The 27,675-nt window shown below is 48.2% G+C and overlaps 1 protein-coding gene across 2 annotated transcripts in view; it reads left to right on the top strand.

Annotated features, from left to right (window-relative positions):
- LOC139361583 (disco-interacting protein 2 homolog C-like) overlaps nucleotides 1–27,675 on the top strand; it is a 247,759-nt gene that overhangs the window by 58,887 nt on the left and 161,197 nt on the right. Inside the window, exon 1 of one of the 2 annotated variants that reach the window (XM_071090167.1) lies at nucleotides 13,219–13,341. The exons of the other annotated variant lie outside the window; for it this stretch is intronic. The gene's annotated coding sequence lies outside the window, so the exon portion shown is untranslated. Of the gene's footprint in view, nucleotides 1–13,218; nucleotides 13,342–27,675 lie in introns of those variants that run through there. 2 annotated transcript variants of the gene reach the window in all.

Here is a 27,675-nt window from a genome sequence, read left to right as displayed (position 1 = left end):
AGAGCTGCCTCCAGCACAGTCTTGTGTGAGTAACAGTTTCTATGTTTGGTGCGAAGGGCGGGCGTCAGTCAGTTGATCTTATTTGTGGTGGTGCTTATGGTGGGTTTTCCGTAAGGAATGTAGACTTTATTAGCTTTGGCAAGGGAATCCTGAGTGATAAATTGGAAGAATGTCTCAGGAAATTCTGGAACCTGCAGTGAATCTGGAATCTGTATGAAATTGAGATTTGGATTCTCACGATTTCCTAATGCTACCCCGAAACCCAGTAGTTGAGACAGTCGTAGAGCTTCAGTCGTGCTGCCCCGGTTCCCCATTTTAAAAGGGACACGTTGCTTTCCTCTAGAATGTTCTGAGCTCTGAGTGCTGCCGGCAGAGTGACCAGCTCTCTGCATCAGAGGGGAAGCCAGGGCTGCGTTCACGGCGTCGCGGCAGCCGGGAGCTGACCCTGGACCTCAGGCACGTGTGATGCTGACCATTTTCTGTAAACTCCAAGGGTGTAGTGGTCTCCTTGGCCCTTTACAGTCTTCTGAAGCTTTTGATGTGTCTGCACTTTGTAGATTTTTCAGAAGTAGACAGCCTTTTCCCACACCCTTGGGCTGAGTTTCCTCAGAGGCTGGTGTGTGGGAAGCACCACACCCACATTCTGACAGGGAAGACTCTGGTGCCCAACTGAGGTCAGAGTGGAAATTTGTTCTTCCTTCCCTCCAGTCTGGTCCAGCTGCTCCCTGCTTGGCCAGAAGAAAATCATGCTTATTCAAGTCGTAGGCAAACCCCCGAAGTCAAACATTTGTCTTTTTTCTTTAATATGCCCATTTAGTTTATATGGAATGATAGCTAGAGAAATGCCTTTTAGGGGAAAATTAATTTCCTTAATTACAGAGAACTTTTTGGATAAAAATCAGGAGGCTATTTTGTCATAAGATCTAGTTAAATACTACAGTGGAAAGCTCCTTATATTTGATCTTACACTTGGGCCCTGTGTGCGTGTCCGCATGCTCGTGCTCATGACGCCAGGCGCAGATGTGAACTACAGGCACAGTACATACTTTCTGGTTGCTTTTTTGAACGTCTTATTGCTTGACCTCTCCGACTCAAATGTTGAGTTATGTTGATTCTGTTCAGAATGTTTATCCCTCCGTCTAGGGTCCAGTCGTCTTTCAGGGAGGAACCGTCTTCCTCATCTCTGTCTCCTACAGTATTGTATATTTAATAGTCAAATATTTATAGGTTACATGGGTGACTGATCTGTTCATTAGGAGGAAAACAATGCCAATTTTCACATCATTATAATGGACTTGTTAAATGATTGTTAGTATAATGAAGTTTCCATGGCAAAAGAGGCTTTGCAGATGTGAGTGTAACGGACAGTGAGATGGCGGAGGACCCTGGGTTGTCCAGGCGGGTCCAGTGTCTTCACATGTGCCTTTTGAGAAGGCAGTACGAGGGTCTGCCTCAGAGGAGGAGACCTGAGGACGAGATAGAGGCCAGAGGGCTGTGGGGGTGAGGGCGAGTGTGGGGCAGGGGCAGGGTCCGGAGGGGTGCAGGGCTGAGGCCGGGGCAGTGGTAGGAGGGGTGTGGGGCTGTGAGCCAAGCTGCATGGTGGCTTCTATGAATTGGGAGACTCCAGGCAGGAATACAAGCTACTGAGCCCTTGACTTCAGCCCTGGGACTCCTGACTCCCAGGGCTGAGAGGAGGTTTGCATTTGTGGTAATTTGTTGCAGCAGCAATAGGAAGCTAATGCATTGTATCTGTTCTTCACCTCCAAACCTTTGAAAAGTAACCCTGTTGTATTGGCCTTTTGTGTGCCCTAAATTCTAATGAGATGGTTTGTAGGAAATAATGGACACAAACGATGGCAGAACAAAAAGTTGGACAGAAGCAGTGTCTTCTGTGGTTCTGTAGTTTGGGTCTGGGAAGTTAGATTTCGGTCAGAGTGTGTGGTCTTGTTCAGCGTATACCTGGAGTACTTGTTCAGAGCTCCTGGGGGAGTGGTCTTTAACACTGCTAGGATTAAAACTCCAAGCACATCAGGGCCAGAGTTCCTGAGTCAGTGTTAGGCGACCTTTGAATAAGAGTTGGCATGTAGAGTCTGCCCACTTTACTAGTATGAAGAAGCAAAATCTTTTTTTTATTTTTATTTTTTGAGATGGAGTCTCGTTCTCTCACCCAGACTGGAGTACAGTGGCGAGGCCTCGGCTCACTGCAAACTCCGCCGCCTGTGCTCAAGTGAGTCTCCTGCTTCAGCCTCCAAATTGCATGATTTATTTTCCTGTTTTATATACTTAGTATGTGAAAACTCTGCAAACTGTATTAATACAAATGACATGCCAGAACTTAGGAGAATCTGGTATTTTCCCATGCAAATTAGTAGTGATGTGGAATTCCTGGGCTGATTTGGTTTTATAAGACATGGGGCAGATTCTTTGCCTTATTTCTGTGGAACTAACAATTGTTAATCACCCAGCACTCTTACCTCCCCCAACAGCTCAGGTGAGGGGGGTGTTACCCCCACTGTCGTGATGAGAGGCAGGAGACTGAGGCTTAGATGAGCAGGTGACACATTACTGTCCAGCCCCACCCACCCTGTAGTTTCCTGCCATGGCTCAGCTGTCTTCCTGCAAGAAAGGACAGACACCCTGGTGCTGGGTAGAATTCCTTGTGAACCCCTTTCCATCCTCCAGGGAGTTCTTGCTTTACAGTGGTGGCTCATGGGGAGTCCTCTGGCCCACTGAGAAAGTGACTCATGTTGTGACATTACTGTCTCTGTCCGGCTGCTGTCGATTGGGTGATTTGTAAAGAGACATTTACTGCTCACAGCTCTGGAAGCTGGAAAGTCCAAGGTCAAGGCAGTCCAAGGTCAAGGCACCTGCACATCTGGTGCCCCAGGGCCTGTGGCTCACAGACGGCAGCATCTCGCCGGGTCTTGCGTGGCAGCGGTCATCTCGTCAGAACTCACGTGGTGGAGGAGCAGGAGGGCTCCTCCAGGCCTCCCAAGAAGGACACCAACCCTGGTCCTGAGAGCAGGACCTCCCAAAGGCCACACCTCTTAATGTATCCCTTCGGAGATGGTTTCAGCATGAGGTTTTGGGGACATTCAGGCCAGAGCCATTGCTCTGCTGGGGTGTTAGGGCTGCATGGCATCATTACTGCAGCAGAGCCACAGCTTCTTATCTGCATTTGCTGCAGGAGAAGGACGCAGGTGCCTGTGCAAGTTGGGGTTCGGTGCAAGAAGTGGAGACCCTCTGGGAATCTTAGCAGGAGGAACTTAAGGACTTTGAGAACTGACACCTTAGGACTGTAGTTTTCTTCAGACTGTAAAAACCTTGGTGTGTGATAATACTGAACATTGCCTGAGCCCTGTGATCCTTCAAAACAGTGATGGTTAAGACATTCCCCTTCCCCACAACTGCGCCCCCACTTTTACTTCAAGAAGCCCGTTCCCATGTGGCTTAGGCTGGCTGGTGGGATGACCATTTACTGAGGACAAGACCAGGTACAGGCCTTCAAACCCCCCTTCTCTGCCTTATAAGTGATTAGCTAAACTGCCTGTTCCCACTGATCAATCACTTCCCACCTTGAAATGGTTCTTCGTGGTGCATTTGCGCCTAGGGGGATGGACTTGTCTTTGACTGTCGCCTTCCACAGAGGACAGTTAGGGTGGGCAGGAAAGAATTCTCTGCTACAGGTCTGCATTCCTGGCTGTTTCCAGAAGTGGGAATTCTGGTGCCCTGGAGTGTGGGAATGGATTTCTAGTGTCCCAGCTTCAGGTGGAGTTGAAATTGAGTGAGGCAACCCACCACACCCATCTGGAGCCAGGGACTAGAGCCATTTTTAAAGTGGCAGTTTCTCCATAAGATTACCCAAAAAATGCGCTCAGCACGTTTCTTTCTTTCTCATATGCATTTGGCCATCTAAAATGGGAATGGTGGTTTTTTGAAGCATGGATGTAGTTTTAAATTTTGAGTATTGTAAACCTTAATGTAGCTTCTTAAAATGTTTGCCTGATTATCTGGAGATTTACTAAACCTTTGGAGTGGTAATAATGAATTGATCTATATGACTTTGCTTTCTATGATGCAATGATGGGTCAGCACGCGATTGGCCAAAACAAATTCTGCTTTTTGGGTTTCTTTAATCAAACAAGGGAGTAGAGTGTAGGCTGAAGTGGCAAATTCATTTCAGAGCACGCCAGAGCCCTCGTGACACCACAGAGCCACACCTAGGAAGATGTGGTTTCTGTAACAAGCTTTGGAAAACCAAAGTTCAACTTAATTATCCAACTTTGTTACAGAAAAAGCTTAGACCAGATGGCCAAAGACCTGATTGTTTCATGGTTGAGACATGGTTATAAAATTGCCCTTACTTGGTGCCAATCAGTGTTGGTCCACAGTGATACTCCTCCAACCTCACTGAATAGTTTGGAGACTGATATGAGACTGTGAAAATCTCCTCAAGGTGAAAAGGTCTCTGGAGCACCTGGGAATATCTGCACACCCGTGGCCATTCCCCTATAAGATGGAAAGGACGGCTGGGTCACGCGGGAGCATCCGCACACCAGTGGCCGTCCTCTTTAAGACGGAAAGGGCTGCTGGGGTGCCCCGCAATGTCTGCACACCCGCGGCCATTGTGGCTGTCCCCCTTTCTGCTCAGTCACCTCTGTGTTCCCGCATTCAGGCTTTGGGACACTCATGAACAGCTCGTACCCTGGGCTGGTGAGGAAAGAGTGGGAGGTTGTTCTGAGGCTCTGTCACTGTCTGCCCTGTCATGAGCTGGGCAAGGCAGTGGCAGTGACCCTGGAGGAGTCTGGTCAGTGAGGGCTCCGGCAGGAAGTGCTGAGGCTTGAGGTGGCTCTGCCAGTCGTCACCAAATGTCTTCCCTCTTATTTCCATGATTCCTTCTAGTTCTGCACCTTGCACTGCAGAGTCTCTGTGTGTCTATAAATACACATGAGTTACGATACAGGTGTCTCTTTCCCCTCTTTCAGGGGCTGGGCCCAGGGAGTGAAGTGCAAGACTCCCTTACTGCTGGATGCCCACCAGCACGAGGCACTGCCTGCCCTGCTGACGAATGCCTACAGCGAGTCCTGGAAGCCTCCTTCTGAGCACCTGGCCTGTTGACGGTGTATACGGGAGACAACGGAGCTCCCCTTGCCCCACCCTGAGCAGAGACTGGGGAGGCGGGGGCAGCACTGCCCCCATGGTGCATCCTTGGTGCATGGAGGAAAGTCTGTTTAGCCGGGCGAGGTGGCGGGCGCCTGTAGTCCCAGCTACTCGGGAGGCTGAGGCAGGAGAATGGCGTAAGCCCGGGAGGCGGAGCTTGCAGTGAGCTGAGATCCGGCCACTGCACTCCAGCCTGGGCGACAGAGTGAGACTCTGTCTCAAAAAAAAAAAAGAAAAAAAAAACACAGCCCATCCTCTCAAAAGCAGGGTGACAACCACATTTACTTCTGGAATCTTAAGAAAGGGCCTGTCTCTTTGAGAGAAGAATGTGGCATGAATGTGTGTACCTCCTTTGTTTTTTTTGAGACAGTTTCCCTCTGTCACCCAGGCTGGAGTGCGGTGGTGCAATCTCAGCTCACTGCAAGCTCTGCCTCCCGGGTTCATGCAATTCTCCAGCCTCAGCCTCCCAAGTAGCTGGGACTACAGGCACCCGCCACCACGCCTGGCTAATTGTTTGTATTTTTAGTAGAGACGGGGTTTCACCGTGTTAGCCAGGATGGTCTCGGTTTCCTGATCTCTTGATCTGTCCACTTCGGCCTCCCAAAGTGCTGGGATCATAGGTGTGAGCCACCGCGCTGGGCCGTATGTGTGTACCTCTTTACAAGTCTTGCCCGATCTTTGCATTGAAAAATTATTGAAAACCTTAAGGATGTAACTGACAAGAACTTTATAGATTTCTCCAAGTAAAAATTTGGAAAAGTGAAGTGAACCCATAATGTGTTTTATTTCTATGAGTCCCACACTTGGATTTTTAAATGTGGGCAAAACATCTGTATGTTCTTCAGCCTGATTTCCGTGGAATCGTGAATGAAACGTGCTGAAGTTGCCGTGCGGATTTTGTTATGTGGCGGTGACAAGTGGGGCTGGTCATTAAACAACTGGAGGGATCCCTATCCTTTCTGTGCTCTTGTTGGACACTAGGCACGTGCTTGGGTGTTTTCTGTGTGTGTGGACAAGATGAGGACAGAATTTCCAGATTCACACGGTGGTATCTTCTCCCTTTTCTGTTAAAACGTGTCTTCTGCTGCTTCTACATAGACCAAGTGTTTCTTTCTCTTGCCTGTCTACAGAAACGCTGTTTAACAAAAACTGCATTGTAAGCATGTGAAGCTGAATTCCACATGATAAAGCAGATAGAGATGACTGAGTATACTGTTTTGTGGAAGGAAGGTTTAAAATGATTTTTAGCTTTTTCCCTGAAATAGGGAATACTTTTAACTTTTTCCCTGAGATAGGGAATAATGAAATGGGAAAATAATTAAATTTTCCCATATAATTGTTAGATTATATTTAATTATTAGATTATTCATGTATTGCAAGGGAAAAAGGAACTAGATCACCCCATGTACCCAAATGAAAATTTAAAGGGTATGGGCGAGTTCATTTGAACTCCTTTAATTTGTTTTTGTTTGTTTGTTTTTGACAGTCTCACTCTGTTTCTCAGGCTGGGTGCAGTAGTACAATGACAGCTCTCTGCAACCCCAACCTTCTAGGCTCAAGTGATTCTCCTGCCTCAGCCTCCCCAACTGCTGGGATTTACAGGCGTTAACCACCACACACAGCTTATCACCTCTTGGAGACTAGCTATGAGTTTGGGCATTCACTGAACTATATTTTGGTTAATTCTCAAAGTTTGTCACTGTTTATCTTTAATTTGCTAAAAATCTACATATATTGTAAAATGAGTTACATTTCCTTAGCATTCACGGATTCCCTGTTAGTGGGGCAGAGACGCAGAAGGGCAGAAGGCATTCGGACATCATCAGGTTTGCAGTTGAGTGCTTTCCCCGAACACACTGGAGCTCTGGGCTCTGTGGCCCCACGGGGGTCCTCTGTCCACTGAGGGGGCCAGGTTACCTGGGAGGTCCCTCCAGCCTCTGCAATTTTGCCCTTTTCAGGTTAACATCTCATCGTTGTCCTGGACAGCACTGCCTTTCGTTCACTGACCCATGAGTGAACAGCTGGTCAGTGGCCAGTGCTGCTTCCTTCAGCTGGGAGGTGGTGATGTGATAACACTTCCGTGGAAATTGGTTCTTGGTGTATTAAGGGTTCAGTTGTATGTTTATTTTTAATCTGCACCTCTGAATTGGTCTTTTGATTGCAAAGAGATTGCTTACTGGATTTGTTTCTGAATATTTGGTGGATAACAGGAGAACCTTGCTTATCTGTGTGTTCATTTAATGTGTTTTTGCCAGGCATTTATATGGGTGTGTTAGCCCCTAGCACACTTTCTGTGTGTGGTGGAGTCATTGAAATCATTTATGTGAAGTCTCTCTTCTATCAAGGCTAGAGGACGTGGGGTGGTGTCTCCCTAAACTAGAGGGAAATGGCATTGTTCTGCACTCCTCCCTGGGAACGCTGGTGTTTCCAGGTCTCTGAACTTGGCTCCCACACTGGGAGAGTGGCTGTGGCTTCTGGATCCCGTTTTGGGCGGGACTGACTCCTTCATTTGCTTTATTCCCCACCGTCTTTGCTGCTTTGTGACGCAGGGATGAGGGAGTTGGGCCCGGGGGCCTTGCCTGTGCCTGAAGGGCCCGATGCAGAAAACTCCTGGTGGGAAGGATGTTCCTTGAGGGCAGCTTTTGGAGTCTCTTCCTACTTTTAACTAAGAAGCAGCTATTCACATGGTTCTATTCTGCTGGTGTGTTTCAAAATAATTGGTGTAGAGTTGCGAAGATGTCCGAGACACCCATGATCCACTCCGGGCCAGTGCCGGGCATTGTGCTCAGATGCCTTCAGACCACATTCACATGCCAAAGATTCTTGCTTGGTTATTCTCAAACTTAAGAGAATCTAAAACGCGAGCCACGGTATGGATTTTCTCTTGAGCCCCCATGACTTTGCCTTGTATTTTGGGCATGAATGACTTCATCAAGGGGAAAGAATTTGAGGAAGGAGCCTCTGAGGCTAGGAGGGGGTGGGAAGGGGTTGGGGGGAAGAGGAGGGAAAAGGAGCTGTAGAGGGAGGAACCAGGCTGGGGCTGGGGCGTCTCCCCATGATGTTCCCCCACCCCTGGCGCGAGGCCCCAGGGACTGACTGATTTTCCCACAAGAAATGTGTATAATTGCGTGTCTGTTTTGTGGGCTGGCCATTTGGATTGAGGGAATGTCTGTGTTGTGATTCCTTATTGATTCGAAGGTTGGAAAGGTTTGTGCTCAATACAGAGGTCTCTTGGTGCTATGGGAAATGTGATCGCAGCTGCCTTCTGGGTGGGGAGAGCCCTCGAGGCCATCAGTGGTGGCCGGTGTCGGCCTTCGCTTCCCTGGGTGAGCTGCCCTCAGGGTGGGAAGGGAGGCCCTCGGTGGTGGCCGCTGTTGGCCTTCGCCTCCCTGGGTGAGGGCTGCTCCATCCCCGGCTCTCCGACTCCTTGCCTGGCACCTTCCTCGTTGGGGGCCGTGATCCATCAACTTTGTCCACGCGTGTCCTGCAGACTAGTGCTGACTGGAGGTTCAGGAGTGGTCAGAGGAGGCCAGAGGAGGCCCTCGTGATGCGAAGCTAAACGTTTAATGATGGCGCTGCTGAGTGCATGAGCCACGTCAGCCCAAGAGTCTGAGTAAGAGGAAACCGCGGGGTGGAGGGAAGACTGGACAGATGGGTGCTTTCCTCGGCCCCTGGGAGCACGGCCATGTCCACGCTCAGACCTCCTGGTTTCTCCCATATTTCCATAAATAGCAAGGGAAGGATATGGGGCACCCAGGGACCTCAGGGGTATAAGCTGTGTCCTCGCGTGGCCCCAGCTGTGGCCAGTGACGTTATTCTCTTTAACCTCAGGCTTATTTTCTATAAAAACACAAAGGGACAGAAGTAGTTCAAGGGCCTGTAAAGACTTACGTAATTGTTAATAGGCCTACTTTTATGCTTTCTTATGTATTAAGAGCAAATCATGAAACAAACTCATTTCTGTTTGAAGAAATCTTTACTGCTCTCATTTTTGTGGCAAGCAGCCTTGATTCTTTGCTTAGTGAGCGTTAGTGCCCTCCTGCCCAGTGCTGCTGCCTGGCGTGTCCTCGCACACACCTCTGTCCATTGGTCTCCGTTCACCTTTCCGCCTAGAATTGTAGGAGGGGCGCTGGGATCTTAGGGCTAGAAAGAAACCCTGAAGACCACTTTTAGGGGCGACTTTTAGTCAGGGCTTCCAGAGAGACAGCCAGCCGGGTGTGCGTGTGTCTCCAGGGCGAGGCCTGCTGCAGGGGCTACAGAGTCCAAGAAGCCCCAGGACCCACAGCCTGCAAGCTATAGTCCTGAGAGGGTGTGGCTTGAAGACTTGAGAAGCGGAGGTTGCAGATCCGACCAGGGTCTGAGGAGCTGAGACCCAGGAGCACGGGCTGCAGAAGACAGATGTCACTGGCCCATCAGCCAGAGAGGTGGAGTGAACCCAGTTTTCCCCGCCTTGCTGTTTTACTCGGGCCCTGGGGGGATAGGGTGGTGCCCCCCACACCGGCGAGGATGGGTCTCCACTCAGTCCAGAGGCAAACATGCATCTCACACAGGAATAATGCAGAACCAGCCATCTGGGCACCCCGGGCATGCTCAGGTTGATGCACAAAACCAATGCCGCGCGTGGCCCTGACATCTGCGTGTTCGCATCACTCCACACACATTGCTCAGTCATCGCCTTGGTGAGTTTGTAAGCTCGTTGTGTGGTTCTGGGGCTCTTTGTCCCTGGTGATGAGAGGCTCCCCACTGTCCCAGCTCAGGTATGGAAGGTGATGGCACCAGCGGCTCCTTGTTTCTCAGACACCTGAGTGGGTGCTCTGTGCAGCCAGTTCAACCTGCAGCAGCATCTGTTTCCTATGCCGATTCCATTCGGAGTATGTGCCTCCCTTCTGTTGAGGGTGCAGCCTTCTTTCAGGGAAGAACTGTGTCCTGTTCGCCTATATCGCCTGTGGTGTATCTCATGGCTGAATAAGTAGCTATAGGATACCTCGGTGGCTGAATGATAGGTTCATTGGAAGGAAAACTTTATATTTTTTTTTCTTTTTGGGATGGAGTTTCACACTCAACGCCCAGGCTGACGTGCAATGGCACGATCTTGGCTCATTGCAAACTCTCCCTCCCGGGTTCAAGTGATTCTCCTCCCTCAGCCTCCCAAGTAACTGGGGCTACAGGCTTCCGCCACCATGCCTGGCTAATTTTCGTATTTTCGTTAGAGAAGGGGTTTCACCATGTTGGCCAGGCTGGTCTTAAACTCTTGACCTCAGGTGATGCGCCCACCTCGGCCACCCAAAGTGCTGGGATTACGGCCATGAGCCCCTGCACCCAGGAACTTAATACCGTTTTTTTTTTTCTTTTAAATCGTAATGGGCTTGTTAAATGCTTACGGTTTTTTTTGTTTTTTTTTTTTTAATTTATTATTATACTTTAAGTTCTAGGGTACATGTGCATAACGTGCAGGTTTGTTACATATGTATACTTGTGCCTTGTTGGTGTGCTGCACCCATCAACTCGTCAGCACCCATCAACTCGTCATTTACATCGGGTATAACTCCCAATGCAATCCCTCCCCCCTCCCCCCTCCCCACGATAGGCCCCGGTGTGTGATGTTCCCCTTCCCGAGTCCAAGTGATCTCATTGTTCTGTTCCCACCTATGAGTGAGAACATGCGGTGTTTGGTTTTCTCTTCTTGTGATAGTTTGCTAAGAAGGATGGTTTCCAGCTGCATCCATGTCCCTACAAAGGACACAAACTCATCCTTTTTGATGGCTGCATAGTATTCCATGGTGTATATGTGCCACATTTTCTTAATCCAGTCTGTCACTGATGGACATTTGGGTTGATTCCAAGTCTTTGCTATTGTGAATAGTGCCGCAATAAACATACGTGTGCATGTGTCTTTATAGCAGCATAATTTATAATCCTTTGGGTATATACCCAGTAATGGGATGGCTGGGTCATATGGTACTTCTAGTTCTAGATCCTTGAGGAATCGCCATACTGTTTTCCATAATGGTTGAACTGGTTTACAATCCCACCAACAGTATAAAAGTGTTCCTATTTCTCCACATCCTCTCCAGCACCTGTTGTTTCCTGACTTTTTAATGATCGCCATTCTAACTGGTGTGAGATGGTATCTCATTGTGGTTTTGATTTGCATTTCTCTGATGGCCAGTGATGATGAGCATTTTTTCATGTGTCTGTTGGCTGTATGAATGTCTTCTTTTGAGAAATGTCTGTTCATATCCTTTGCCCACTTTTTGATGGGGTTGTTTGTTTTTTTCTTGTAAATTTGAGTTCTTTGTAGGTTCTGGATATTAGCCCTTTGTCAGATGAGTAGATTGCAAAAATTTTCTCCCATTCTGTAGGTTGCCTGTTCACTCTGATGGTAGTTTCTTTTGCTGTGCAGAAGCTCTTTAGTTTAATGAGATCCCATTTGTCAATTTTGGCTTTTGCTGCCGTTGCTTTTGGTGTTTTAGACATGAAATCTTTGCCCATGCCTATGTCCTGAATGGTACTACCTAGGTTTTCCTCTAGGATTTTGATGGTACTAGGTCTAACATTTAAGTCTCTAATCCATCTTGAATGAATGTTCGTATGAAAAAACTGCTTTAAAGTTCATATGGAACCAAAAAAGAGCCCGCATCTCCAAGACAATCCTAAGTCAAAAGAACAAAGCTGGAGGCATCACGCTACCTGACTTCAAACTCTACTACAAGGCTACAGTAACCAAAACAGCATGGTACTGGTACCAAAACAGAGATATAGACCAATGGAACAGAACAGAGTCCTCAGAAATAATACCACACATCTACAGCCATCTGATCTTTGACAAACCTGAGAGAAACAAGAAATGGGGAAAGGATTCCCTATTTAATAAATGGTGCTGGGAAAATTGGCTAGCCATAAGTAGAAAGCTGAAACTGGATCCTTTCCTTACTCCTTATACGAAAATTAAATGCTTACGTTAATGTTTATTTTTAAAAATGTTATCTGTGACCTTTCAGCTTTTCATAGCACTTCTCGTGTGAATATTTTAAAAAGGCCCTTTAGTCGTGGGGGAGAAGGAGGTTATCCCTTTCAGCAGAGGGAGATGGAAGAACAGGCCCTGGTGGGTCTGAGCACAGGCAGTCACCCCAGCCTTGGTGCTTGCTTAGGTCTGTTCTCCGTTCACCGTAGCCGCATCCACTCTCATTGTCAGCTTAAAAATAAGCTTTTTCCTCTTTCTAATCGGAACAGTTAGTTTGTTAACCGTCACATTAAGGTATCGAGAAAGATGGCTTTCAGGCCTCAGATATGACACAAGTAATAAATGCAGCTGACCCTGAACAACATGGGTTTTGAGCTTCGAAGGATCACTTATGTTAATTTTTTTTCCAACCAAACCCTTACTGAAAAAACCTGGCTTTGTGGAGGGCCGACGTTTCCTACATGTGGTTCCATAGGGTGGCCGTGGGTTCCTGTGGATACGTAGATTTGGGTAAACTCGGGGCGTGTTCTGGAATCCATGTCCCTGTGTATACAGAGGGACAATTGCAGCTTTTTAGAAGTTTGTGTCCTGCCTTGTCCTAAAAAGGTTCCAAGGTGGATGCAAAATTATTTCATTCCTTTGGTTTTCTTGGTGGGATATTGATGTTTATTCTTCAGTGTCTAATATCCTGAGTGAACAGAGTTACCGCTTCAGGAACAAAGCCAGTCTGGAAACACAAACACATATTGAGATATCCACCTTTTCTTCATGGTTTCACAAAAGGCCATGATCATATTTTATTCAGTTGAACTGTAGGAAACTGCCAATATTTGCTGTTTTTGGCCTACAAAATGGCAAGTTCGTACGATATTAAAAACAAAGGCTTCCTGGATGGGGAAAATAGGAATCGGTAAGAACCTGAAGTTCTCTGTCATGGCCTCTGAGTCACAGGTAAATAAACCTGCGTGAGGGGGAGTTGACTGTACAGTATTTTCCTTCTGTTTTGATACTGTCAGAAAAAGGTCAGTTCCAATGTGTTGGGTCCCTTTGCCTCAGCTTTGCTGCAGAAGGGACTTGCCATTATACCTCTTGTTCCCAGTGCCCAGGAGGCTGATGCCACATAGAAGACCTGCAGGTCGGTGGATGTGAAACAGGCATCGGACACGCTGTGCACCTTGGGACGCATCTGAGAAGTGTGTGCTTGCAGCAGATCTGAGGTGAGGGCGTGTTCCATCTCCTCTCCCTTCTCTGGCTTTGCAGGCCTTTGAAGTTGGTCCTGGAAGGTGAAATTAGTTAATGCTGATTTAAGCTCCAGGTCAAAGCCTGGGGGCCGAAGAGACCCGCCCTTCACTAGGGGTGTGAAGCATTGGGCCCTCCCATCAGGAGGCAGCAGGGACTCGAGAAAGCCCCACATGCCCTCCAGTTCCCTTATGTTGAAATTTTTTGTACTCGGCCATGCCGGGTCATTTTGGGAGGTGAGTAGGGGATTCACATGGGGGTGTGCAGTATTCTTAGGTGTCAGGTGCGAGAGTTGAATTTGTAGAAGCTGTGCAGATAGGAAAGGGCCTGGCAGGGAGTGCTGTTTACACGGAGCCGATTTAACGCGAGGTCTGTGCTCTACCTGGGTCCGTGTCTGACTGCTGTCTCCCAGTCTGCAACAGGACGTTGACGTGACTTGGCGCCATCGTCCCACTCTGTGTAGATGTCTGAGGATCTGTGCGCAGCTGCTCTGTGAGAATGCGTTGTGATAATGAACTGAGAAACAGTGAACAAACCCTGAATTGGTTAGCACTGGTTCCACGGCCACTTCTGCTGTGGTTGGAGTCATTCATAATAAAGTGTGCTGGACTGCTATGCAGAGCTCTGAATTTCAGAGGCCCTTTAACTTGGCAGCTAACCAGTCGCTTCCTTCAGAAGACATTTGAGTCCCCTTTACCTACCAGGGTGACCCTGGGAGTTTGAAGATGAGCGAGACAAGCCCTCTGTGTCTTGTGGATTTTACTGTCCAGAGGGGAGACAGATGTGGATGGTGAAGGAGGCCCTATCAGAGGTCAGCGCACGTCAGTTTTGTTTCTTCAGCACTTGCTGTGTTCAGGCGGTGCCCCGGGCCATGTGCAGAGCATCTGGGGACCCTGCCCATGGCATCCCAGGCACAGCTAGCATCTGCGCCATCTTCATACTTGGCCTGAGTTTTGGGGAAGTACCGAGGATGGCTTCTGCCTTTGCTGGAGAGAGTTGAAAGTCAGGGCAGCCCTCCACAAGGAGATGATCGCCAGCTGATTCCTCAAGAAAGAGAGGTGGTCCCCACATGGGTAGAGCAGGGCAGCATGTACAGACCTGGGTGTGGGTCTGGGGCATGTGCATCTGAGTGGGTTCTGCTGGGAGACAGCAGGGGTGAGTTGTGAAGGCAGTGGGAATTTACAGGATAAATTATCACTAAGGCGATGCCTGGAAAACATAAAATTGGGACTCTCTGGGGTAAACTTGGACTTAGGGTGACCCTGGGCGTGGGTGTTTTCAGGCTCTGAAGGCAGAGATTTAGGAAATTGGGGCAGAGCTGAGCCCCAGACGAGGATGAAGACCACCCTTGGGATGTTGAATGAGACAGGGGTGGAAACCCAGTGAATGTCCTGGGGGGTCAGTCCAGCAGGCAGGCAGCAGAGGAGACCGGTGTCCTCAAAGGCCCCTTGGGCCTACCTCTCAAAGTGCTGGGATGACAGGCATGAGCCACTGCTCCCTGCTGATACTTTTAAAATTTCTAAGCTACTCTCTCTCATACCCACTCCCGTATTTTTTTTAAAAAAACCAGGTTTATGGCTATATTTTTTCCAAGGGAACCAAACAGTTACCTGTTTGAAGTACAAATAACACCGTGTTTAAAAACCGAAAATGCCACTTTGCATAGAAGTTTCCAAATACCCAGTTGGTTTGAGCCTTGCATTGCAGTGTCACTACCTGCTCTTAAATTTCTACCCGATGTATAGATAGCGAGACAGGGACGGCTCGTACATCTTCAGGTTTCAGTTCTACTACCTTGGGCTATATTTTCATTTATTTTGGCACAACTGTGGGTGTGGCAAGCAATGCCAGGGTATTTATTTTGAAGCGTGTCCAATAACAGTTGGGAAGATTTTCACATTTTTAGAATTTTCATAGTAATAGTTATAATTTACAAAGAATTTAAAATTGTGTAGTCATTATTTTGCTTTTTTCTAGATGTGCCCCGAAACAGGGTTGCTAACTATCATTCTACATCACAGGATTAATAACAGTACCCTTTTGGAGTAGATGCCTGTAATCAAGGAATTCTGCCTAGTCAGTTCACTTTAAGCGTGTTTAAAAGGTTGTCTTTATCCTAGTTGGCACCTGTGGCTATAGTTTGTTTTCACTGCTGAAGAATATTCCATGATGGAAGCCGTAATTCATCTGTTTTTCATATCGGTGGACATTTGGATTATTTTGGGTGGGTGTGTATGTCTATTCAGCCTTCATTTTTTCAGGATTTTTTGTAGAAGATAATGTAACAGTGTAACATCCTCTGCTAGGGAGCCAACACGAACCCTGATTACAGCCACACAGACTCTCACACAGACTCTCAGGCCTTGTTACCAACACACAGAACCATTTTCTTAAGTTGAAACACAGTAGCAGAACCTGAAGCCATGTGAACGGTTCCTCCGATCTTACACTTGGAATTCACTTTTTATTACTATGTCTGCTAATTAGGAAGCATATCAATTATACAGAAATCTGAGAATGTAAAATTATACGTTTATAACAGAAAAAACCTTATTTAATAGCCCAGAACACATGGCTATGTTTTTCCCTCATGCCCCACCACTGTTTTCTTTGCTTGAAATGGGAAATGACACTTGAATGCGGTTTTCTAGCGACTGTTAGCCTGGCATAGTTCTTCAGAGACAGAGGATGTAAAGCACATGGAGAATTTCTGTTTGTGGAATGTGATTTCCCGGTCGCCTCATTCAGGCTGCCGCCGCCTTCCCCTCTGGCCGCCTGCATCGTGGGACGTCTGAGAAGGTCCCTGTTTCATCCTCTGGAAATTCTGAAAAGGAAGGAGAGGAGGGTGTGCAGGGTGTGGTGCATTTGTGTTGGTCTTCCAGCTTTTATTTGGAGTCTCCGCTACCTTGGTTCCTGCCTTTATGTCCCTAGCTCGTGGCTTCATCCTTGTGTCTAACTCACAGGCAGATGGAAAGGGAAGTTGTATTCAGCCAACAGCTTGATCTTATTCTCAAGGCTTAAATCGACTGGGTATTTGGAGACTTCTGTGCAAATGGGCATTTTTGGTTTTTAAACACCGTGTCTTATTTGTACTTGAAATGGGGTAACTGGTTCTCTTGGAAAAAATATAGGCATAAAGCTGGTTCTTAAAAAAAAAAAAAAAAAAAAAGGGAGTGGGTGTGAGAGAGTGGCTTAGAAATTACACCAGTAATGGTCGGGAGTGGTGGCTTATGCCTGTAATTCCAGCACTTTGAGAGAAGGAGGCAGGTGGTTCCCCTGAGGTTAGGAGTTCGAGACCAGACTGGTGAACATGGTGAAACCCCGTCTGTACTGAAAAGATGAAAATTAGCCGGGCATGGTGGCAGGCACCTGTAATCCCAGCTACTTGGGAGGCTGAGGCAGGAGAATCACTTGTACCCGGGAGGCAGAGGTTGCAGGGAGCCAAGATCGCACCACTGCACTCCACCCTGGGCGACAGAGCAGAAACTCCATCTCAAAATAGAAAAAAACCAAAAAACTAAACAAAACAAAAACCCGGTAATGAAAACCTGATTGCATCATCTGTGATGGAGATGGCGGATTATTTCATTTTTAGTGACAGGATGAATTGGATATGTTTGCAGTATTGATTTGACAAGGGAAATGGTGAGAACCAAATGTGCCGCCCAGCTTGGGCCTCGCCGTTGGCAGAAAACCGTGGCGGGCAACAGACTGGAGACTCGGAAACCGAGGGGAGAATTCTCACGTCTTGACGCTGGTGCAGTGTGTGCTTCTGGACTCCTGCTGGAGGGAGCGGCCCCTTTGCCTTGCAGACTTTGGTGCAGTGGAGACCTTAGGACCTGCCCCTCCTGTCACACCTGTGGGTGTGGCGAGCAGTGCCAGGGCTGAGGCACAGGTGTTGAGCCAGGAACGTGGGACGGGAGAGGCTGCACACGCTGGCAGGCGTCTGCTCCAGCAGCCGGGGGTTTCCGCAAGGGGGCGGGGCGTTGGATTTCCTCCTTGAATTTGGGTGGGGAGGGTGTCCTGGGGTGCTGTGTCTGCACTTGTGTTGCTCTGAGGTCAAGTTGTGGCCCCGAGTCCCTGTCTCTCTGCCAAAGTGAGGGTTTGCCCATTTTCAGGTCAGATTTCCCTTGGGTCCGGGCCTCTAGGAGTGGGGGGTAGTCGAAGGGGGCGTGAGCACGGTGGACGCGCGTGGGCCTGTTCCTCTCCCCTCAGCTCCTGGGCTGTGTGTGAAGAGCTGCCCAGCGGAATCACCCTCCTGCCTGGTGTTTCATTCACCAGAAATCGTTCTCACTGTGGACTCTTGAGTCAAATGTAATCCAGGAATGGAACGTGCTGTTGCTGGATGCCACACACAGCATCAGGAGCCTAGTTGGGGATTATATGATCTTACCCCACACCTTAAAAGTAAAGACTATAGTTGTCAGGCGTCTGAGCCCAAGCCAAGCCATCGCGTCCCCTGTGACTTGCACGTATATACGCCCAGATGGCCTGAAGTAACTGAAGAATCACAAAAGTGCAAATGCCCTGCCTGGACTTAACTGATAACATTCTACCAGAAATAAGTCAAAATGGCCAGTCCTTGCCTTAAGCGATGATTTTTTGTGTGTGTGAAATTCCTTTTCCAGGATCATCCTGGCTCAAAAAGCTCCCCCACTGAGCACCTTGTGACCCCCACTCCTGCCCGCCAGAGAACAAGCCCCCTTTGACTAATATTCCTTTACCTAACCAAATCCTATAAAACGGCCCCACACTTAGCTCCCTTCGCTGACTCTTTGGACTCAGCCCGCCTGCACCCTGGTGAAATGAACAGCCATGTTGCGCTCACAAAGCCTGTTTGGTGGTCTCTTCACATGGATGTGCATGACAATAGTTAAGGGGATACTGAAGTCTTTGGCAGTTCCAAGAGCTTTTTCAGTTTATGTCGGGCCATTGTAGGCAGAAGGAAATACTTGCTTAGAGACTCTTACAGAAATGTTCGGTGCAGTGCCATTAACTCGTGGAATAAATGTGTAACTTTCCATGGCAGACCTCTGGAAAGAGATGCTCTTTGAGTGCACCCTGGCCTGCTCGCTACAAGAATCGGCCGTGTCACCCCGCTTTCCGTGGGTCTGCAGGTGTGCGTGGTCCATTGCCCTGCACTGTGGCCATGGAAGGGAAGATGATCTGGAATGCTGGCGACAGTTATCGGTGCGTGTTGATATGTGCTGCTTTCTACAGGGGAGAACATTTCTGTTTAATAAACATCTCATCTCGATGATGACTGCAAGATATTTGAGTCTCATTCAATAGTGTTTCTGGGTTCCTTCTGTTTTTAATCTGCTTTCTAGCACTAGGCAAGTGAAGACATGGAAAGTAAAAACTCATCGAACTTGTAGAGACATGGTGTTGTGTAGGAGCAGACTGTAGCCTCTGGCTCTGTTTAAAGATTGTAGTAAACCTCTTACCTGGCACGGTCAGGGTGTAAATTATCTTGTTTAATCGAAATGTGTATGAGTCCAAGCTGGCGCCTGCATTGTTGATGAAATACCAGATTTTAAGGGAACATGTCAATGTGCCGTAAGATACCAACAAAGTTCCTCACTGAGGTTCGGCGCGGGTTCGGAGCAGCTGGGCCTTAGGTCACCAGGGTCGTCTCTGGGAGCAGATGCTCAGTGTGGGCATTAGTCACTTAGCCTTTCCAGAGCCGAGGAATAGCTCTCTGTGGTGATGTTTGAAACCTGTATTTTCAGTCAGTTTGTCCCACTGGACTCGAAGTTGCCGCGCGATATCAGACCTTTGCCTCCACCGTGCGCTCGTTTTCTTGTCCCCTGATAACTGCCTCGGTTGCCCCAGCCTGACATTTGAGCCTCGTCGTTCATGGACACAGGTTCCGTGGTGGGGCCAAGGCCGCGAGTCCGGCTTGCACAATTCCTTGCCTCTCACCATGGTTTATTACATCACTCCCGGGATCTCCCATTTAGAGGAAGAGTGTCCCTTTCCTGCAGGCCCTGTGTGGTGTGGAAACCACCCCTACCTACCTTTTTCTGTTTGAACTGTACCGTGAAGCTATTTCTGTTCTAGTCAACCGTCAGAATTTAAGGAACAGTGATTTATGTAACTTATCACACGCTTCTCAGCAATTCTTTATGAATTTCATTCTGTTGTGAAATTATTGCAGTTTTCATGGCTATGCTGGTCTCACGTTGTGGCCCTTGAAATGAATTCCCTTCCCCATTGTGTGTTAAGGTTGTGCCTGGGAGCTGTTGAGGCCTCACCTCTGCTTAGGGCAGTGGCTTTGCTCTCCTGACAACAGGAAGAATCTTATTTAGAGCACTTCTAATGTAGTTTTTGCTTCCAGACAGAGTTACTTTTTTTCACAGAGACAGCCACTAAAGTCAGAAATTATGCTCAGGATGGACACACGGGTCAGCTGACAGAGTGGAGTCCAGAACAGATCCAAAGACACAAAAGCAGTTCAGTGGAATTTGAGTCTTTTCAACAAATGGTGCTGGAATTATGGGACAGCTGTATGCAAAAGAGTGAAAACAGGGAGAAATTCCTGTATGAAAATTAAGGTGGACCATAGGCCTGAATGTAAAATACCAAACTACAAAAGAAAGGGAAATTGTGGAGACCTAGGGTGAGAGCTCTTAGCCATACCATGATCCATAATCAAGGAAGAAAACAAGTAGGTAAGACTCATCAAAATTAAACTTCTAATATAAAAGATACCCCTAGGGAATTGAAGAGACACATTTTCGGTAGATGGGGAGAAGATGTCTACGAACCATGCAGCCGGCAAAGGACTCGTATCCAGAATGCACAGGACTCCCACGGCTCATGACAGAGAACAAACCACCTGACTTAAAAGCGGAAGAGACCTGAACAGATGCTTCGCTGAGAAGGACGGGAGGATGGCCCGAAAGCATCTGAAATGACCTTCAGCATGACTGGTTGCACCGAGATGTGCACCGAAGCCGCAGTGAATTTGTTCACACCCCTGCTGGAGCCGCCTGACTAAGGTCTTCCGACAGCCCCAGGTGCTGGTGAGGACCGGCAGTCGGGACTCCTGTGCGATGCTGGGGTTCAGCATGGCCCGAAAGCATCTGAAATGACCTTCAGCATGACTGGTTGCACCGAGATGTGCACCGAAGCCGCAGTGAATTTGTTCACACCCCTGCTGGAGCCGCCTGACTAAGGTCTTCCAACAGCCCCAGGTGCTGGTGAGGACCGGCAGTCGGGACTCCTGTGCGATGCTGGGGTTCAGCACGGTGCAGACAGCTTGGCGGTTTCTTACAAAACTGAACTCACACAAACGTGGGTCCCAGTGACCCCAATCCTGGGTATTTACCCTAGAGAAACAGAATCTGATGTTTAAGAAAAACTGTGCCCAGATGTTAATAGCGCTGTCTATGGTTGTCCAAAACAGGTTACAATGTGCCACAGCCATATGTGGAATAATAAATACCCAGCAGCCCCGAGGCCTGGCTGTTGATCACAGGACACCCTGGGTGCACCTCCAAGCACGATGCCCAGGAAATTGTGATTTTGCGAGTGTTTTGCCACAACGCTCGCAAAAGATAGACCCGAGTCATGGGAGGACACGGAAAGGGTGGTTGCTGAGAATGGGAGGGTATGCTTATGAGGCCCCGTGAGTGGGTTTGGGGCTGTTGGACTGTTCTGCTTGTGTGATGATGATTATGGGAATATTGTGCCGAAATTCACAGAACTGAACACTGTCCACTTTACAGTAATTTTTAAAAAGTGGTAATATGCTCATTTTCGGTACTGTTTTTAATGGAAGATGGAGTTTGCAGATGATTTGTCAGGGCAAGCCTGTTTCAAGAGTTTGTAGACAATTCGTTAGGGGCCTGTCTCAGGGCCCTTGGGTTGGGTTGGGGTGGGGTGGGGTGGGTTGGGTTGGGTTGGGTTGGGTTGGGTTGGGTTGAGTTGGAAAAGCCTTCTCTGTTGTGGGCAGTAGTATGGGGCGTGGAAAGGATATTGCCAAGGAAACATGTAGAATCCTTTGAGGAAACGTGTATTTCTAACTTGCTATAAGATAGAATTGGAAATTGTAATGGTTTTGTTTTCTAGAGTCTTGGTAGAATAGGGAAGACAGTGTAATAAAAGCTAATTTTGAAATGAAGAATTTTAAAGATTTTCAACAGCAATTGCTCTAGGAAGTCACCCTGGAAATGTTTTTAAAGATGTTCAATAGCAATAGCTTTAGGAAGAGTCACCCTGGAGTTGCTTCTTGAGCATTGGTTTCCTGGCTGTATCTTCCAACTTTCATTTTTAAGTTTTGCTGTGAGTTGGGGATGTGTGGGAATAGCCATACCGGCCCTGCAGGGGGGTGCATGTGCCCCGAGGCCTGAGGCACTGTTTCAACCTAGCTTGCAACATGGGGACTCTTGTCAGTGGCTGGAGTAAGAGTACCAGCCTGGCAGGCTGGGGGGAGCCCCAGGGTGGTCTGGGCACTGTCCTCCCTGCCTGCAGGATGGCAGCTGGAGGAGCTCGAAGGCTGCCTGCCTCGTGGCTGTCAGCGCAGCAGCCCCTCCTGGCCCTGGAGCAATCTTTGGGTCCATGAGTCTCTGCACCGGGACTTGCCTCCTGGGACCTCCGCCACTGTCCTGAGGGCCCTGGTGCCACTTTCCCGGTGGGACCCAAGCCTCAGGCAGCTGCGACCCCAGATTCGGTTGCTTTCCCTGCCGTCTCATTGCAGCACGAGTGCTCATCTCACTCAATGTAGAACCTCAGGTTCCTTCAAGATCCCCAGAGATGGAATCTCCCAATTTAACAAGATAGTTGGTGACAAGATTTGAGCGGCACTGATTTAACTCAGCTTCCAGAGTTTAAGTTCCCAAGACATAGTCCTGCTCCTTCCCTGGCCTCATCCTGTGTGGCTGGTGTGGATGCGGGGTTTCCGGAGGGTGGGGCGGTGGCAGGTCAGCAGCCAGGGGGATGGCTCATTATTGATCGCTCAATGCCTTGAGGATAACTAGGATTAATGACCTTTATAGGGCTGTAGGTTTGGAGTATATATATATGTGTGTGTATATATATATACATATTTAAACGAGGTGGACACGGTTATCACTGCATTTTTCTGACATGAAACTTGGAGAGCAGAGGGTTTAGGAAACTCCTGAAGCCACACTGTCAGCGGGACTCGGGCGGTCTGGCCTTAGACCCTGCACTGTTTGCCCCTCACCACGCTGTCGGCAGACCCGGGTGGTCTGGCCTTAGAACTCACGCTGGTCGCCCCTCCCTGCCACGTTGTGGGGATTTTCCTGCTTCTGGGCAGCATTTGATAGCTTGTGAAACAAGACCAAGACTTACTATGAGTGGATTTGCCATTATCTGAGATCCAGAACGTTTCCTGGACCTGGCGTTGCCGATGTCACGTAAGGGAAGGTAAAAACATTTTCATTGTGGTCACTGGGGCTCCTGAAATGGTATTTTTCCCAGTGAAAGTTCACTCATAAAAATCTTTTAACTCAATACTATGTGAACAGGAAGAAATGTGTTGGGCTCTAGTTAAATGTCTCAGAGCCACAGAAGTAAATGAGGGCACCTTCCGAGCACAGCCTCCCGGAGGAGGCCAAGGACGTTTGTCTGGAGGGTTTGCCATGAAGCAGGACTTGGGCAGGGCTGGTCTGCCTAGGGAGGCCTCTGCCATGATGTAGGTTAGTTGAAGTAGTTGACGGGTGGTGGCTTGAGGTCGGTGGTCCCCGAGGAAGCCCCTACCAAGGTCGGTTTCCGTGGGATGGAAAACTGCCGTTCAGTGGCTGTAATCTTGGCTTCACGGGTCTGACATACAATCCTGCCCTCGGATACTTGGATCCCAGCCAGGTCAGATGGCCCTGAAAGGACATTCGGACTGTGATGGCTGCACCCATTCTCAGCATCTGTAGGGTCTCCTATGTATGTGTGTGTTTCCATTTTCTTTCAGCACAATTTCTCCCAGTGAAGTCGTGAGAAATAGAAGGAAAGGTGGAATGAAGATGTGATTGAGGAAAGTGTGGTGTGGTCTTCGACCTTATTTTGCCTTGGTTGGTGCTCAAGAACTCCACCTGACCTCAGAGCTGAGCGTTTCTGCCAGGAAGTCCTGCCTTTTATCCTACCTCGAGGCCTGTTGAGACACTCCAAGAAGCTTCGTTAACAAATTGCCTTTTCCTTTTACAGCAGTTGGATATATTTGCAGCAAAACAAAGGAATAACCCCCCAATATGGTGATGAAATGCATTTAAGTATAGATAGCATTCAGTCTTGAAGGGCCTGGGATTTTAATCATCTTTGGGTCATGTAACAAGTGGTGTTGGTGATTAAAATCTCCTGACAGCTTTGTTCTGCCACGTTCCTCAGTTTTGAATGATGATCTTCCTGGTGTTGTACCTTGGGAGGGGCGTTTGTGTCAGTAGAGAGCAGAGTGGTGGTTCCCAGAGGCTGCGAAAGGACAGAGGTGAGGCCCCTGAAGGACACTGGTCTTCCTGGTTTAGGGGTTTGGGGCTCTGCCACCGTCCTGTGTCCGTGTAAATTATACCCAGGATCATTTTCACTCGCCCCACTTTAGTTGAGTATTGGAGCTTCAGGATATGTGTGTGCCCACGTCACCTGGGCCGTGATCCTGGAGTTGGGTGAGACTGATTCCCGGGTTTATAGAATTACTCTGGGATTATTGAAAACAGAAGCACTTGAGGCATTCATAATGCTATTTCCTGAACGTAATTTATGTTCAGTTCTTCAGAAACATTTATCTGAGGAAGCATCTATAATTCTTGTTTTCTGCCACTCAGTGCTAGAAAGAATTGTGCAACACTCGAGTGGCATTATTCCTCTCCCTCCACCATGCAAGCAAGATTAAAGGTACCTCTGGCTCCCCTCAATCTTCTCATCTGCAGGGTGCCAGGCATGGCAGTGTGCTGCCTTCCGTCTTCTTTTTGGGGAGAATTAGTTGTGTTTGTGTGTACTGCCCAGCTCAGCCTCGTGCAGTTGTGTGGGTGAGGAGCTTGGATGCTAGGTGACCCTCCCAGGCCTGCCTCCCACCTCCCTAGGCCTTGTTCTAAACTGACAGATAAACAGTGTGTTTTGGAAGAGGACAGCAGCAGGGCAGGAGAGAGTTTGTTCAGACTTTCTCCTTGCACTGACGTTTGAGCCTTCATCCAGCCTGGGCACTTCTACAGAGCTGCGTTTGTGTGTTGCAAACCATTCCCTCCCAGTAACCGTGCTTTCAGAGGTTTGGAAATGTGACATAACTCATCTTCAATTTAAAGCGTACTATCAAATTTTAGTGTTGAAACTGATGTATTTTATGGCCTTTATTTGATTTCTCTTGATTTTTTTTCCCATATGAGACAGGGCATCTTAAGGGACACAGCCTGGTGTTGGCCGCCTTTCCTAAGGATGGAAGTGAATTCTGAAAGCCCTTTATGTAGGCAGCGAAGGCCTCTTTTATTTTGGCCTAGTCAGGTATATAATTCTTTTTCTCTTTGGTTTTTTTGAGACAGGCAAAAAAACCTTTTTGTTGCCCAGGCAGTGGTGTGAGCACAGCTTACTACAGCCTCAACCTCCCAGGCTCAAGTGATCTTCCTGCCTCAGTCTCCTGAGTAGCCAGGACCCACAGGCACATGTTCCATGTGTCCCCATGCCTGACTTAGTTTTGTATTTTTTGTAGAGATGGAGTTTTGCAATGTTGCCCAGGCTGGACTTGAACTCCTGGACTTAAGCAGTCCAGCTGTCTCAGCCACCCAAAGTACTGAGATCACAGGCATGGGCCACCGTGCCTGGCCAAGTGTGTTTCTAATTTCAAAATTAAGAGGACACCCATCCAGTTAATTACATCTCTATTGGAACATGCTGCTTATAGTGCATTAGGAAAAATCATCCAGAACTTGGAAAAGGAGCTGGACAGACACAGCCCTTCGAGGTTGTCTGATGAACCCCTGGGGTCTTTAACTATCTGGAGGGATGTACCATGTCAGACTCACTGTTGACCGGCTGAAGCCTAGGTTTCATGAGGTTATGTGTCAGCTTGTAGTACTTTCTCTGGCAGAGATGCGAGTGACTTCTGCTCAGTGAGAGGCTCATCTCAGGGACTTCATGGCCTGAGGGACGGCAGCCTGTTTGAGCTGATCGAGCAATCTCGCACTACCCTTATTTTCTGAAACGCCTATGAGTGACTTCTCACACGGTCTTTGAAGCGGCTTCATGCCCGCGCTCCTTGGTAATGATCGAATGCTTTTTTTGACCCCTCATCCCTTTCTTTGGGGTGTTCCAGTCTCAGTTCTCATGATGTGTTCTGCTTCTGCAGGAATTTCTGAAGCTGCTGAGTGTAGAAAGCACTGAGGAGGCTGTGCTCCCACCCCTGTGAGCCTTCCAGGCGTCATCCTCTCCCCTTGGTGAGGCAGCGTCCATGACACACCGAGGAGGCTGTGCTCCTGTCCCCCGTGAGCTTTCCAGGCATCCTTGTCTCCCCTCCAGGAGGACAGGAGGAACCTTTCAAACCCTTCTTAAACTTGTTTTCATGTCTTTGTTTTAACAGTTTTCTTTGCATCATCTCCCTTATCCAGAAGTGAGGGTGAACGCTGAGTTATTCACGGGAGTCAAGAAACCACACGCAGCCCAAAGTGACGTTTGTTTCCCTGAAATGATTTGTGTGTGTTCACCTTAAAATGCAACTCAGTAAAACAGGTGTGTTTTGCGGAATGACTTTAAATTACCTAGGTAAAAATGTGACAGTTAAATTTCATCATCTGTGTGGGTGTCCACAACCCCCTTCTGTGATTGCATGTGAGTTTGTGACTTGTGGTTATTTTTGAAGAAAGAAAATCTGTTGCTGAGGACTTCAGATGGTGTGCTGGGATTGTGTAGGGTGGACATCGGGGGCTTCAGTGTGTGGCTTCCTTGAAGAGGTTCAAATTAAGGCTGAGAGTCCCTACTCCAAAATGCTCCAAAACCTGAAACATTCTGAGCTTCCTCATGACACTCGAAGGAAATGCTCTTTAGAGCACTTTGGATTTCAGGCTGGGGATGGTCAACTGGAAAGTGAAATATTGCAAGACCCTTCTGGCCCCAGGAGCTTGGATAAGGACATGGAGGGGGCCTGTGCCGGGTGTCCCTGGAGTGTGAGGCAGCCTGGGCTCTCTGAACTGGTTTTTTGTAGGAGCCACAGAAGGGAAAAGAGGGTCAAAGTGGCCACGCCTGGCTCCTGAGAAGGCTGGACCAGAAGGAGGTGGATGCGGAGGACAGCAGTTGAGTCCCCAGCGTCCGGGACTCCTGTCCCTGGTGGAGTTGAGAGCCTCCTCTAGTTGTGGCCTCTCCGCTGTCAGCAGCCACTGAGGCCTGAAGGGAGAGGGGGCTGATGAGAGGAGGAAGGATAGGCCAGCTTCTGGAGAGGGCCAGCATCGGCCTGTGCTAGCCTCGTTTGTTACTCCTGCGTCCAGTGTGCACGGCCGTGCCTCGTGGTGTAGCGGTTCCCGGGATGCACAGCGCTCTTGTCTGCAGTAACGTCTTTGTCTCCGACCCTTGGAGGCAAGTTACCTTTATCCCCAGTGAAAAGAGGTAGAAAATCTTACAGAAATGCATTTGCTCTAATGTCTGTTTTCCGATAAGACATGGTCGCTTAGGCTAAATCTTTGTGAGGTCAAGACAGGAGGATCACTTGAGGCCAAGGGGTTGAAGACCAGCCTGGACATCATAGCAAGACCCCATCTGTATAACAGAAGTTAGCTGAGTGTGGTGGTGCGTGCCTGTGGTCCCTGGTACTCTGGAGGCTGAGGTGGGAAGATCACTTAAGGCTACAGTGAGCTGCTATTGCTCCACTGTACTCCAATCTTGGCGACAGAGCCAAGACCCTGTCTCAGAAAGAAAAGTTAAAAAAAAATCCAGAAATGTCATTTTCTTTTAAAATCATCCCAAAAGAAAAATCGTTTTTTTCTAAGAATGTAAAGGGTAACTGATACGATTCTTTCCTTGCATTGTTTCTCCTTTTCGAATATCTACAGTAGTCCGTCCACATCGTCTCTCATCTCATTACAAAGCAGCAGGTGTCTTTGAGGTTAGTGGTGTTTCTCTGTGTCGCACCTTGGAGAACAGCCAGCATGAAACCTCTTACCACGATCGTGCACATCGTTTGTAGTCCCAATTAAAATCCTCTCCAGAGACGCCTGTGCTGCTTATTATAGCAGAACTTTGGTTGTGCTGAAATGTGCATTCAGCTAATGGTTTTAAGTTCATATCTGAGATGATGCTGTATAATTCCTGAAGCATATGGGATCAGTAATGATTGAAGATAATTCTGGCTGATGTCATTTGGAGGATATTTTTCACTT

Source organism: Macaca nemestrina, unplaced genomic scaffold (assembly GCF_043159975.1).
Source record: "Macaca nemestrina isolate mMacNem1 unplaced genomic scaffold, mMacNem.hap1 Scaffold_65, whole genome shotgun sequence".
NCBI classification, from domain to species: domain Eukaryota; kingdom Metazoa; phylum Chordata; class Mammalia; order Primates; family Cercopithecidae; genus Macaca; species Macaca nemestrina.
This window is presented reverse-complemented; position numbering and strand designations above follow the sequence as displayed.